Source organism: Euphorbia lathyris, chromosome 2, assembly GCF_963576675.1.
Source record: "Euphorbia lathyris chromosome 2, ddEupLath1.1, whole genome shotgun sequence".
Taxonomy (NCBI): Eukaryota; Viridiplantae; Streptophyta; class Magnoliopsida; order Malpighiales; family Euphorbiaceae; genus Euphorbia; species Euphorbia lathyris.
The window spans coordinates 84756919-84768819 of record NC_088911.1 but is presented as its reverse complement, the minus strand read 5'-3'; the positions used below and the strand labels follow the sequence as shown (position 1 = coordinate 84768819).

General features: G+C 35.6%; 1 non-coding gene across 1 annotated transcript; it reads right to left on the bottom strand.

Annotated features, from left to right (window-relative positions):
* Positions 1–1816: 1816 nt before the first annotated feature.
* Positions 1817–1923, bottom strand: LOC136221285 (small nucleolar RNA R71). Its single transcript, XR_010685059.1, has one exon. It is a non-coding gene; the product is annotated as a small nucleolar RNA R71 (small nucleolar RNA).
* Between the last annotated feature and the right edge of the window lie 9978 nt (positions 1924–11901).

The following is an 11901-nucleotide window of genomic DNA, read 5'->3' as shown; positions in this document are numbered from 1 at the left end:
GCTAAACATTCATGGAAAAGAGCTTCAAATTTATAGTTTTCAACCAGAAATGGAAGAAACAGGCAGAAATAACGGCTCAAGAAGGAATCCTCCCAAACATGCTATCAGTAGAACAGAACAGCATAAACAACATCATTAACGGGTAATTTGGAAAGAAACGGATAAACGCGCGGGTCGGACAAGCTACAAGAGAGAGAAAGAGAGCAAAATGTGGAAAGCAATACAACTTCCATCTTGCGCCAAGTGTAGGAAGATTGTTCATTTGTCATTTTGTATTTACTTTTAGTACTTTTTACCCTTGTGTTTAGGTTTTGTTTTTAGAAGATATAAATAGAGTAGTAGTCTTAATGTTGAGGGGCGCATCGTTTTCTGCCACCATCAATTTTATTCTCTGTTTTTATGCTTATTGTCGTAGAAATGATTTTGGGAAGAACAAGCTATTCACTCATGTCAATGAGTGAGTAATTCCTTTTGCAGGCCTAGCCAGCCATTAAACGGCGACTGTAAGTAACTTTTGTTGATTAATGAAGTATTTCCATCTATGAATGATTGTCATTAGCATGCTTTAAAGAATAGATTAGGATCCAATCTATATTCTAGTTACCGAAGATGGCACGACGGTGCTCCGACGTAATAAAAATAGCTATTTGGCATATATCGTAGTGGACGGACACGAAAACAACCATATATTGGGGTTTCATTTATGAATGCTTCCTGGTTCTTAATGCTTATTTGTATGTTAACGCAAGGACACTTGGTTGATTTTACTTACTTAGAATCTTTGGAAATGGGACACCGGACCTTAGTGATAAATAAGGTAGAGACCCAAATCAGCAATATGGTCGTAATTCGTTAAAAGAGAATCGTTTAAATACAGTTGTTCGTAGGCGTAGGGCTAGGTCTGTGCCTGTTCATCTTGATTTTGTTACGTTTATTATTGCTTTTAGTTTGTCTATTTATGCTAGTTTAATCAAATAACCCACTCAATATTTTGAATTCTAACACTTAATGTAACTGTTCATCCAACTGAGTTCAATCCCTGTGGAATACGACACTTGGTCTTGCCAACACTACATCTACCCTAGTATACTTACTAGAGTCCATATACACCACACCAAGTTTTTGGTGCCGTTGTCGGGGATTGTTTAAATCGAAGTTTGGAAGAATTTGTATGTTTATTTTGTTACTCGATAACCACTTGTTTGTCCAGTTTTTGTATTTCGATTTCTAGCTGTGTATGCGAAGAGCAGGTATTCCTATTCTCCCGGTGGACCTCGAGATTGAGAGAACCTACAGAAGAAGAAGAAGACTACTCAGATAAGTTAGACGCACCAGAATGGATTGTGAAAAAGAAATACCAGATCCTGAACAAGCAGTGAACTATGAGGAGGGTCATGTTGAAAACAACAGTGTTAACGGAAACAATAACAACAATGGCAACCAGAGGTTACAGATGAAGGATTATTCCAGAACATCCACTGAAGGCCATTCGTCATGTATTGTAATACCAAATGAAGGAAATCACCTATTTGAAGTGAAAGCTTCAATGATCCAAATGCTGCAAACAGTTGTGCAATTTGGTGGATACCCAAATGAAGATCCAAATGCTCACATTCAAGACTTCGTCACAATGTGCAACACATTTCGCACTCATAGAAATGAAAGTGACGAAGTGATCAGACTCAAGCCGTTTCCCTTTTCCTTGAAGGATAAGGCAAAGAATTGGTTGAAGAATCCACAACCAGGTTCTATCACAAATTGGGAGGAAATGGCTACGCTATTCCTGATGAAATATTTTCCTCCCAGACAAGTAATCAAGCTAAGGAATGAGGTCTTACACTTCTTTCAAGAGGAGGATGAATCATTATCCGAAGCATGGGAGAGATACAAGGAATTATTGAGAAGAGTACCGAATCATGGCATACCCATATGGATGCAAGTTCAAACTTCTACAACGGGGTGACCAATGCATACAAGATCCAGATTGAATCAGTTGCTAATGGAAATCCAGAGGAACTTGAACCTCAAGCATTGTACGAGCTAATTGAAAGAGTTGTCAACACCAGTTATAATTGGCACTCAGTAAGAAGTGATGGAAAGAGAGTTACGAACAATGCAAACAACGAGGCTATCACTAAACTATCCTCACAAATGGAACAACTGGTTAAAACAATGGGAAAGATGAATTGTTGGGGTTTAGTGTCCTATAGACAATTCTTCCAGGATATAAACCTAATGTAAATGAATTGTTCTTTATGTCATTTGTTTTAATAAGATATGGTTTCATAACTGTATAAAGGCAACCTCTTTTAAAGAACTAAATAAGTCTAATAAAAGGAAATCCCTGAGTTTATTTAAAGTGATTATAAAGTGTTCATACAAGCATGAAGTGAGACAAAACATTATAATAAACTAATAAACTTAAAACCACCCCAAGTCAAGTGATATGTTTTGAATATGGATTGACATAACACTGTTAAGACTTGCATGTAACAATGTTTTCTGTCGAGACAGAGAGATGATCTCATAAGCTTCAGATATACAGATATCTGCACAGTTACATGGATCCAATGAAAGGGTTCATTAGGATTGGGGACCCGACTTGAGATAACATGATGGATAGATTTATCCTTGTCACCTGTTCATCTCATTAGTATTAATTGGTATAAGTAATCCTCAGACTCAAAAGAATGTTAATTAGTGATTTTGGATTATGGAATGTGATGCTTTGATCCTGTTCTAACACGATCCATAACAGGGATGACTCTAGGGTGTGTTCGACAGACGTTGGGTATCACAGGAAGTAATTACAGGGTAGTTAACGTTGGATTGAGCATTTGTCACTCCTAATAAATGGGAGATACGTCCGAGGATCGCTTATGGAAGACTTGACTCTAAATCCTTGCAAGGTGATAGCTTAAGACTTGAAATGTAGATTTCACTTAACCTATCTAATTGGAGTTAACTCGGCCTGTACAAGTAAAACGAACGTCTCGCTATATGTGACTTGACATTATCCATAGTCATAAGATTTCGTTCAAGGATGTTGTTGATGAAGGATCGAATTATACTGTAACTAATATGGAATTGTCAACGACAGAATCAACTTGTCTTCTTATAGCTCTGGGGGAATGTTTCAGATCTGCCAATCACAGTTCGCGTACTCATTCCGTTATACAAAGATTGAATGTAATTTTGAGAAATTAATTTAATGGTTGTATACGGCTAGAAGCAATAAGAACCTAATGGGTCACACATAAGACTTGGAACCCAAAAGAGAAACATATGTTAATTAATTGATGGAAGCCCAACTGAGCCCATTAAGGCCCAATTATAGAGGGGGCGATTTTCATATGTAGGGACACATAAGGAATTAATTTAATTTCGGACAATTATAATTAGATTATAATTATGAATTAAATTAATTATAGGATAAATAAGTTAGGAGGTTTATTGAGATTAAATTGCTTCTAATTATTATCCTATTAATAAGTTATTATTATCTTTATATTTAGATATAATTATAGATAATAATAATAAGAGTATTATTTTGAATATAACTCTTATTCAATAACCTAATTCTATCTAACTAGGGTTTAGATATGAGAGGCTATATATAACTCCTGCTACTGAGAATTTTGGCCAAGCCTACTGTCCCGGAGAGTGCAAATTTCGATCCAACTGTTGTGGATCACTTTTCTCACCGCTTGCTTTCGAATCAATTGATTTCATCTATTTCTTTTATTCCTTGACCTTGTGTTGATTAATTAGAGGCAATCTATCTTGATTGCTATTATTCGGTTGAGTTCTAATATCGTTTGATTTGTGTTTTTGTTTTGTGCTCGTGAACTCAGATTAAGAGTTGAGGGCACTTCGCTAGCAACGGTAGATAGTTCGTCAAAAGGTATTTCCTTCTATCCCTCTTTATATGAAATAACGATTAACGGATCTTGGTTTAAAGGAAATAGGTTAAAATTTTTATATTTCCGCTATCAAACGTTTGCCTATTTTCCTTTATGAATGTCTCCGCGATTAACACGCAACTATCTGCCCCTATTGAGATACTATCACCTGATGGTTGTGATTTCTATAGCGGGCATCATTGATCAATAGACTGTCCAGGAATCAAACCAGAAGCATCCATGCAAGAACAATGCGATTTCATCGCTCGACAACCACCGAATCCTTATTCGAATACATATAACTCTAGTTGGAGAAACCATGCTAACTTTGTTGGGGTTTAGTGTCCTATAGACAATTGTTCCAGGATATAAACCTAATGTAAATGAATTGTTCTTTATGTCATTTGTTTTAATAAGATATGGTTTCATAACTGTATAAAGGCAACCTCTTTTAAAGAACTAAATAAGTCTAATGAAAGGAAATCCCTGAGTTTATTTAAAGTGATTATAAAGTGTTCATACAAGCATGAAGTGAGACAAAATATTATAATAAACTAATAAACTTAAAACCACCCCAAGTCAAGTGATATGTTTTGAATAGCGATTGACATAACACTGTTAAGACTTGCATATAACAATGTTTTCTGTCGAGACAGAGAGATCATCTCACAAGCTTCAAATATGCAGATATCTGGACAGTTACATGGATCCAATGAAAGGGTTCATTAGAATTGGGGACCCGACTTGAGATAACAGGATGGATAGATTTATCCTTGTCACATGTTCATCTTATTGGTACTAATAGGTATAAGTAATCCTCAAACTCAAAAAAATGTTAATTAGTGATTTTGGATTATGGAATGTGATGCTTTGATCCTGTTGTAACACGATCCATAACAGGGATGACTCTGGGGTGTGTACGGCAGACGTTGGGTATCACAAGAAGTAATTGCAGGATAGTTAACATTGGATTGGGGATTTGTCACTCCTGATAATTGGGAGATACGTCCAAGGATCATTTGTGGAACACTTGACTCTAAATCCTTACAAGGTGATAGCTTAAGACTTGAAATGCAGATTTCACTTAACCTATCTAATTGGAGTTAACTCGGCCTGTACAAGTAAAACGAACGTCTCGCTATATGTGACTTGACATTATCCATAGTCATAAGATTTCGTTCAAGGATGTTGTTGATGAAGGATCGAATTATACTGTAACTAATATGGAATTGTCAACGACAGAATCAACTTGTCTTCTTATAACTCTGGGGGAATGTTTCGGATCTGCCAATCACAGTTCGCGTACTCATTCCGTTATACAAAGATTGAATGTAATTTTGAGAAATTAATTTAATGGTTGTATACGGCTAGAAGCAATAAGAACCTAATGGGTCACACATAAGACTTGGAACCCAAAAGAGAAACAGATGTTAATTAATTAACAGAAGCCCAACTGAGTCCACTAAGACCCAGTAACAAGGGGGGGGGGGGGGGGGGCGATTTTATGTGCTATGTCACATAAAGGAATTAATTTAATTTTAAATAATTATAATTAGATTATGATTATGGATTAAATTAATTATAAGATAAATAAGTTAGGAGGTTTAATGAGATTAAATTGCCTCTAATTATTATCCTATTAATAAGTTATTATTATCTTTATATTTAGATATAATTATAGATAATAACAATAAGAGTATTATTCCGAATACAACTCTTATTCAGTAACCTAATTCTATCTGACTAGGGTTTAGATGGAAGAGGCTATATTAACCCCCCTTAGTTGTAAATTTCGGCCACCCTTGCTATCCCGGAGAGAGAGAATTTTCGACTTATAGTGGATCGACTTTCACCGCTTGCTTCCGAATCAATTGATTTCATCTCTTTCCTTTTACTCCTTGATCTTGTGTTGATTAATTAGAGGCAATCTATCTTGATTGCTATTATACGATTGAGTTCTAACTTTGTTTGATTTGTGTTTTGTTTTGTGCTCGTGAACTCGGATTAAGAGTTGAGGGCACTTCGCTTGCAACAATAGATAGTTCATCAAAAGGTATTTCCTTCTATCCCTCTTTATAGGAAATAACGATTAACGGATCTTGGTTAAAGGAAATAGGTTAAAAATTTTATATTTCCGCTGCCGAACGTTTGCCTATTTTCCCTTCAGTGGTATCAGAGCCTGCGTTAAATCCGTTATTTCATATATGAAAATTAAAAGGTTTTTCAATCAGATTGAATAAATATTTATTGTTAGGTTAATTAATAAAACTGTTTTAATTGATTAATCTAAAGATAAATAAGTTTTAATTAATTGTTAATTAAAATTGATTATGCATAAGTTCCTAATTATTTTGGTTGATAATCATTGTAACAAAATCTATTTGTTTTATGGTTAGATTAATAAAAGTTAGTTTTATTAATTCTAAAGATAAAACATAAAATCTTTAAAAGCTTTTCTAATATTCTGAAAGTTGTTTTAAAACTGATATATATATATATATATATATATATATATATATATATATATATATATATATATATATTTAAAATAAAAAAAAATATCGAACAGTAGCTCGGGTTGCGCCGTGAGGCAGCAACCCGTGGCGTCTGGCTGCCGCTGCCGCAAGGCAGCGACGGGCCAGACGCGTTGCTGCTGTCAGACGGCAGCAGCTATAAGTTCGGGCCCGTTACGGGCCCGGCCCGAGGGTATATTTGTTTTAAAATAAAATAGTTTTAAATATACTTGTATATATATATATATATATAAGTTTCAGAAATAAATAGTTTTCTGTTTTGATTAACGAATAAAAAAATTTATTTAAAAGTTTGTTTTACTTATTTCTAAATCAATGATGTTAAATGAATTATAAAACAAAATAACCGGGATATGCATAACAAAAGGTTTTGTATATTTATATTAATCTAATATGTAATTGTTACATTTTAATTAGATTAGATATAGAAGATACAAAACTAATGGAATTAAAATTGGATGAAAGTTAATTTGACAAGTTAATGTGATTAACCTAAATATTACATAAATATTTTATGTAATCAACCAATTAAATTTATTTAATTGAGTCTATGCATGGTTGGAGTTATGGACATATTTGGACCCTCTATTTAGTCTTTTGGTATTTTGGAAATAGGACTTGTGTGTCCTGCCTAGCTACTATCTATATATTGTAATTTCTCATCTCATTTAATTCCCTTCAAATTAATTGAAGTTTTCTTTAGTAGTATAGAAATTAATATTGATGTAATTTCAAGGCGCCATGGAGAAGACATATGACCTAAAAGAGAAATATGTAATAGTTAGTATTTCCATAGGTTTGACCTTTTATTCCGTTTCTGGCTCAATGGAATAATTTAGATAATATATCCATAACGCCAATGTATATTGTATGTGTCTGATATATAAAGCAAATCAAGACTAGGTTAGATTATGAGACTTAAAATAAAAATCCTCACTAATTAAAAGTTAAGTAAATAAGCAAGTTATTAAAATCGGTTGCCCCTCCCTAATATTATAATTCAGCCGGCAGTACTGGGGGCCTTTGGGTTGTTGAGTAAACTCAAGCTTGGGGTCTTATGGTAACACCTGAATTATCGAAAATCGTTTTCATGAATATGGGGTAATACTTAAATTAGATTATGATAATTGGATGGGTAAACTCATGTTGTCATAAACTAATGGGCAATATGGTTGGGATTAATATGAATACATATTAGTTACTAATGTGGTTAGTAACCAATAACCTAGGAATCGCATTGTTGATGTGATTGATTGTACGAATCTACCTAACAAATGAGACTAGCTTGTTGAGTAAACTCAAGGTGAAATTTCAGGAGTTAGGATCCTAGCTCACAAAAGGATTTGTGAAATTCTTCGAATTAATATGGAGGGCTATTAATTTGGTAAAATAGTGGGAGCAATTTAAAATAAAATTAAAAGACCTATAATTTTAGATTGATATACTTTAAAGCAAATGAATAACATATGTTTACTCTTTCTCACTCTCAGGTTAAATTAAAACACTCGTAAAATCATGACTAAAACCAATCTGCAAAATATACTTATCGATAACAAGTTGAACGGTTCAAACTTCACCGACTGGTATCGCAACCTCAAAATTGTTTTGAAGTTCGATAAGATAGGGTATGTACTTGATACATCGATACCCCCTACCCCGGCTGATGATGCTCCCATCGAAGAGATCGATGCTTACCAGAAGCATAAGGCTGATGACGATCACGCGGGATGCATCATACTTGCATCGATGACATCGGAATTGCAAAGGCAACATAAGGAGATGGATGCCTATTCCATCATCGTGCACCTGAAAGATTTGTTTGGGAAACAAACTCGGTGCGAATGCTACGAGATATCAAAACCGTTATATCGTTGCAGGATGCAAGAGGGCACATCTCCGATGACACATTGTGTCAAGATGATAGGCTTTATTACCAAGCTTTCTAGTATTGGATTCGCGATGGATCATGACCTAAGTGTGGACTTGCTCCTTTAATCCCTCCCAGAGAGTTATTCACAGTTCATCATGAACTACCAGATGAATGACTTGCAAACCTCTCTTGAAGAGCTTGCAAACATGCTCAAGACAATTGAGCCCAATATGAAGAAAGACAAGGCAATACCGACTCTTGTCATAGAGGGATCAAAGAAGAGGAAGGGGAACTTTCCCAATCCTAAACATCCCAAGAAAGGCAAGAGGGCCATGCCCACTAAGGGGAAGCAAGTGAAGAAGCCCAAAGGAGAGTGCCACTTCTGTGGTAAAGACGGGCATTGGTGAAGGAATTGCAAGGAGTACCTAGCATCCCTCAAGAAGGGCAAAGACGGTGCTTCAACATCTGGTATGTTTTATATTGAAATAAATACAATTTCACAGTCTGAATCTTGGGTATTAGATACCGGATGTGGATCTCATATTTGTATGAATACGCAGGGACTAAGACGGACTAAGAAATTGAAGAAGGGAAGCATAAACTTGCGAGTAGGAAATGGAGCAAGAGTTGTCGCTCTCACGATTGGAGATTATGCTTTGAGTTTGCCCTCTGGGCTTGTAATAGCATTAAGGAACTGTTTGTATGTTCCAGAGATGTTAAGAAACATTATTTCTATTAGCTGTCTTATTGATGACGGCTTTCATATTTCAATAAAGAACAAACATTGCGAGTTTTATAGAGATGGGATTTTCTATTTTTCAGGAATATCATTAAATGGGATTTATGTGTTAGATGATAAAATTTCTGCATTCGCAATTGATACCAAAAGACATAAGTTAGGTAATTCAACTTACTTGTGGCATTGTCGTTTAGGCCATATAAACAAAAGACGCATGCTTAAGCTACATTAAGATGGGCTTATAGATTCAATTGATTATGAATCATTGGAAACATGCGAAGCTTGTTTAAAAGGAAAAATGACAAAGACACCCTTTAGCAATAAAGGTGAGCGTGTATCAGACACTCTAGGATTAATACATTCAGATGTATGTGGTCCTATGTCAGTCCAAGCAAGAGGAGGATTCAGATACTTCATTAGCTTCATAGATGACCATACCAGATATGGTTATGTTTACTTGATGAAGCACAAGTCCGAAGCTTTTGAGAAATTCAAATGCTTCAAGAATGAAGTAGAAAATCAAATAGGAAAGAAAATAAAGATACTTCGATCCGATAGAGGTGGTGAATATCTTTCGGACGATTTTCTGAATTATCTAACTGAATGTGGCATATGCTCACAATGGACACCTCCTTATACACCACAACACAATGGTGTATTCGAAAGGAGAAATCATACCTTACTAGATATGGTACGATCCATGATGAGCATAGCATTACTTCCAAAGACATTCTGGGGCTATGAATTTTTCATTGGAAGGAAACCTACTTTCTCATTCATGAGAATATGGGGTTGTTCAGCGTTTGTCAAACGCATAGCATAGCAGTACTAGGAAAATGATTGACTTTTGATCAGGGGATTCACTATCTAGTTGTATCAGCTTAATTACTCATCATATGAATTTTACAATCATTAGAGAAACCTTAACTGTATCTACTTAGCTGTTTATTTGTTTGTGATAATTTTACATGTTCCTTCATTTTCATTTTGATGTGTTGCTTGAGGACAAGCAAAAGCTTAAGTTGGGGGTAATTTGATGCGAGTAAAAGGAGCAAATAAAAGAGGATGAACATTCATGGAAAAGAGCTTCAAAGTCTTAGTTTTCAACCAGAAATGGAAGAAACAGGCAGAAATAACAGTTCGAAGCAGGAATCCTCACGAACAGCCTTTCAGTAGAACAGAACAGCTTAAACAACGGCATTAACGGGTCGTTTGGAAGGAAACGGATAAACGCGTGGGTTGAGCAAGCTACAGGAGAGAGAAAGAGAGATAAACGTGGAAAGCAAGACAACTTTTCATCTTGCGCCAAATGTAGGAGGATTGTTCACTTGTCCTTGTATTTACTTTTTGTGACTTTTTACCCTTGTAATTAGGATTGATGTAAGGGAGTATAAATAGGAAGGGAATATGATTGTAATAGGGATCTCGACATTACCGCCACCATTAGTTTTTCTCTGTTTTTATATTTTCAGTCGGAAGAATGTTTTTTGGGAAGAATAAGCTGTTCACTCATGACAATGAGTGAGTAATCCTTTGTGCAGGCCTAGCCAGCCATTTAAACGGCGACTGTAAGTTTCTTTTATTAATTAATGAAGTATTTTTATCCATGATTGAATGTTATTATTATGCTTAATGAATAGATTAAGATCAAGTCTATTTTATGGTTACCAAAGATGACGCGACGGTGCTCCGACGTAACCGAAACAACTAATCGGCATATGTTGTAGTGGACGGACACAAAAACTACCACATATTGAGGTTTCTTTATGAATGCTCCCTATTGCTTAATGCTTGTTTGTATGTTAGCACAAGGACACTTGGTTAATATTACTCACTTAGTATCTTTGGAAATGGGACACCGGACCTTAGTGACCAATGAGGGAGAGACCCAACTCAAGAATATAAATCTACTTCACTAAATGATAAAGGTTAGGCACAGTTGTTCGTAGGCGTATGGATAGGTCTGTGCCTGTTCATCTTGAATTCATTCCACTTATTACTGTTTAGCTTTTATTTATGCTAATTTGATATCATTCACACACTCAAAGTTTTACGTCTAACACTTAAGGTAACTTATTCTTCTCACTTAATTCCAATCCCTGCGGAATATGACACTTGGTCTTACTAAATACTTCACACGACCTAATACACTTGCTAGCGTCCATATTTTACATACCAAGTTTTTGGCGCCGTTGCCGGGGATTGTTTAACTTTAAGTTTTGAAGAATTCGTATGCTTATTTCGTTACCTGATAACCACCTGTTTGTCCAGTTTTTGTATTTCGATTTCTAGTTTTGTATGCGAAGAGCAGGTGTTCCTATCCTTCCTGTAGACGTTGAAATAGAGAGAACATACAGAAGAAGGAGAAGACTACTCAGACAAGCTAGACACATCAGAATGGATCGCGAAAACGAAATACCAAATCAGGAGCATCCAGAGAACCACGAGGAAGGTCGTGTTGAAAACAACAATAATGGTAACCAGAGGTTGCGGATGAAGGATTACTCTAGACCATCCACTGAAGGCTATTCGTCATGCATTGTTATACCAAATGAAGGAAATCACATGTTTGAAGTAAAAGCTTCAATGATCCAGATGTTACAAACAGTTGTGCAGTTTGGGGGATATCCAAACGAAGATCCAAATGCTCATATCCAAGGTTTCGTCACAATGTGCAACACATTTCGCACGCATAGAAATGATAGTTATGAGGTTATTCGGCTCAAACTGTTTCCCTTTTCCTTGAAGGATAAGGCAAGGAATTGGTTGAAGAACCTACAACCAGGATCTATCAAGAACTGGGAGGAAATGGCTACCCTATTCCTGATGAAATATTTTCCTCCCAGACAAGCCATC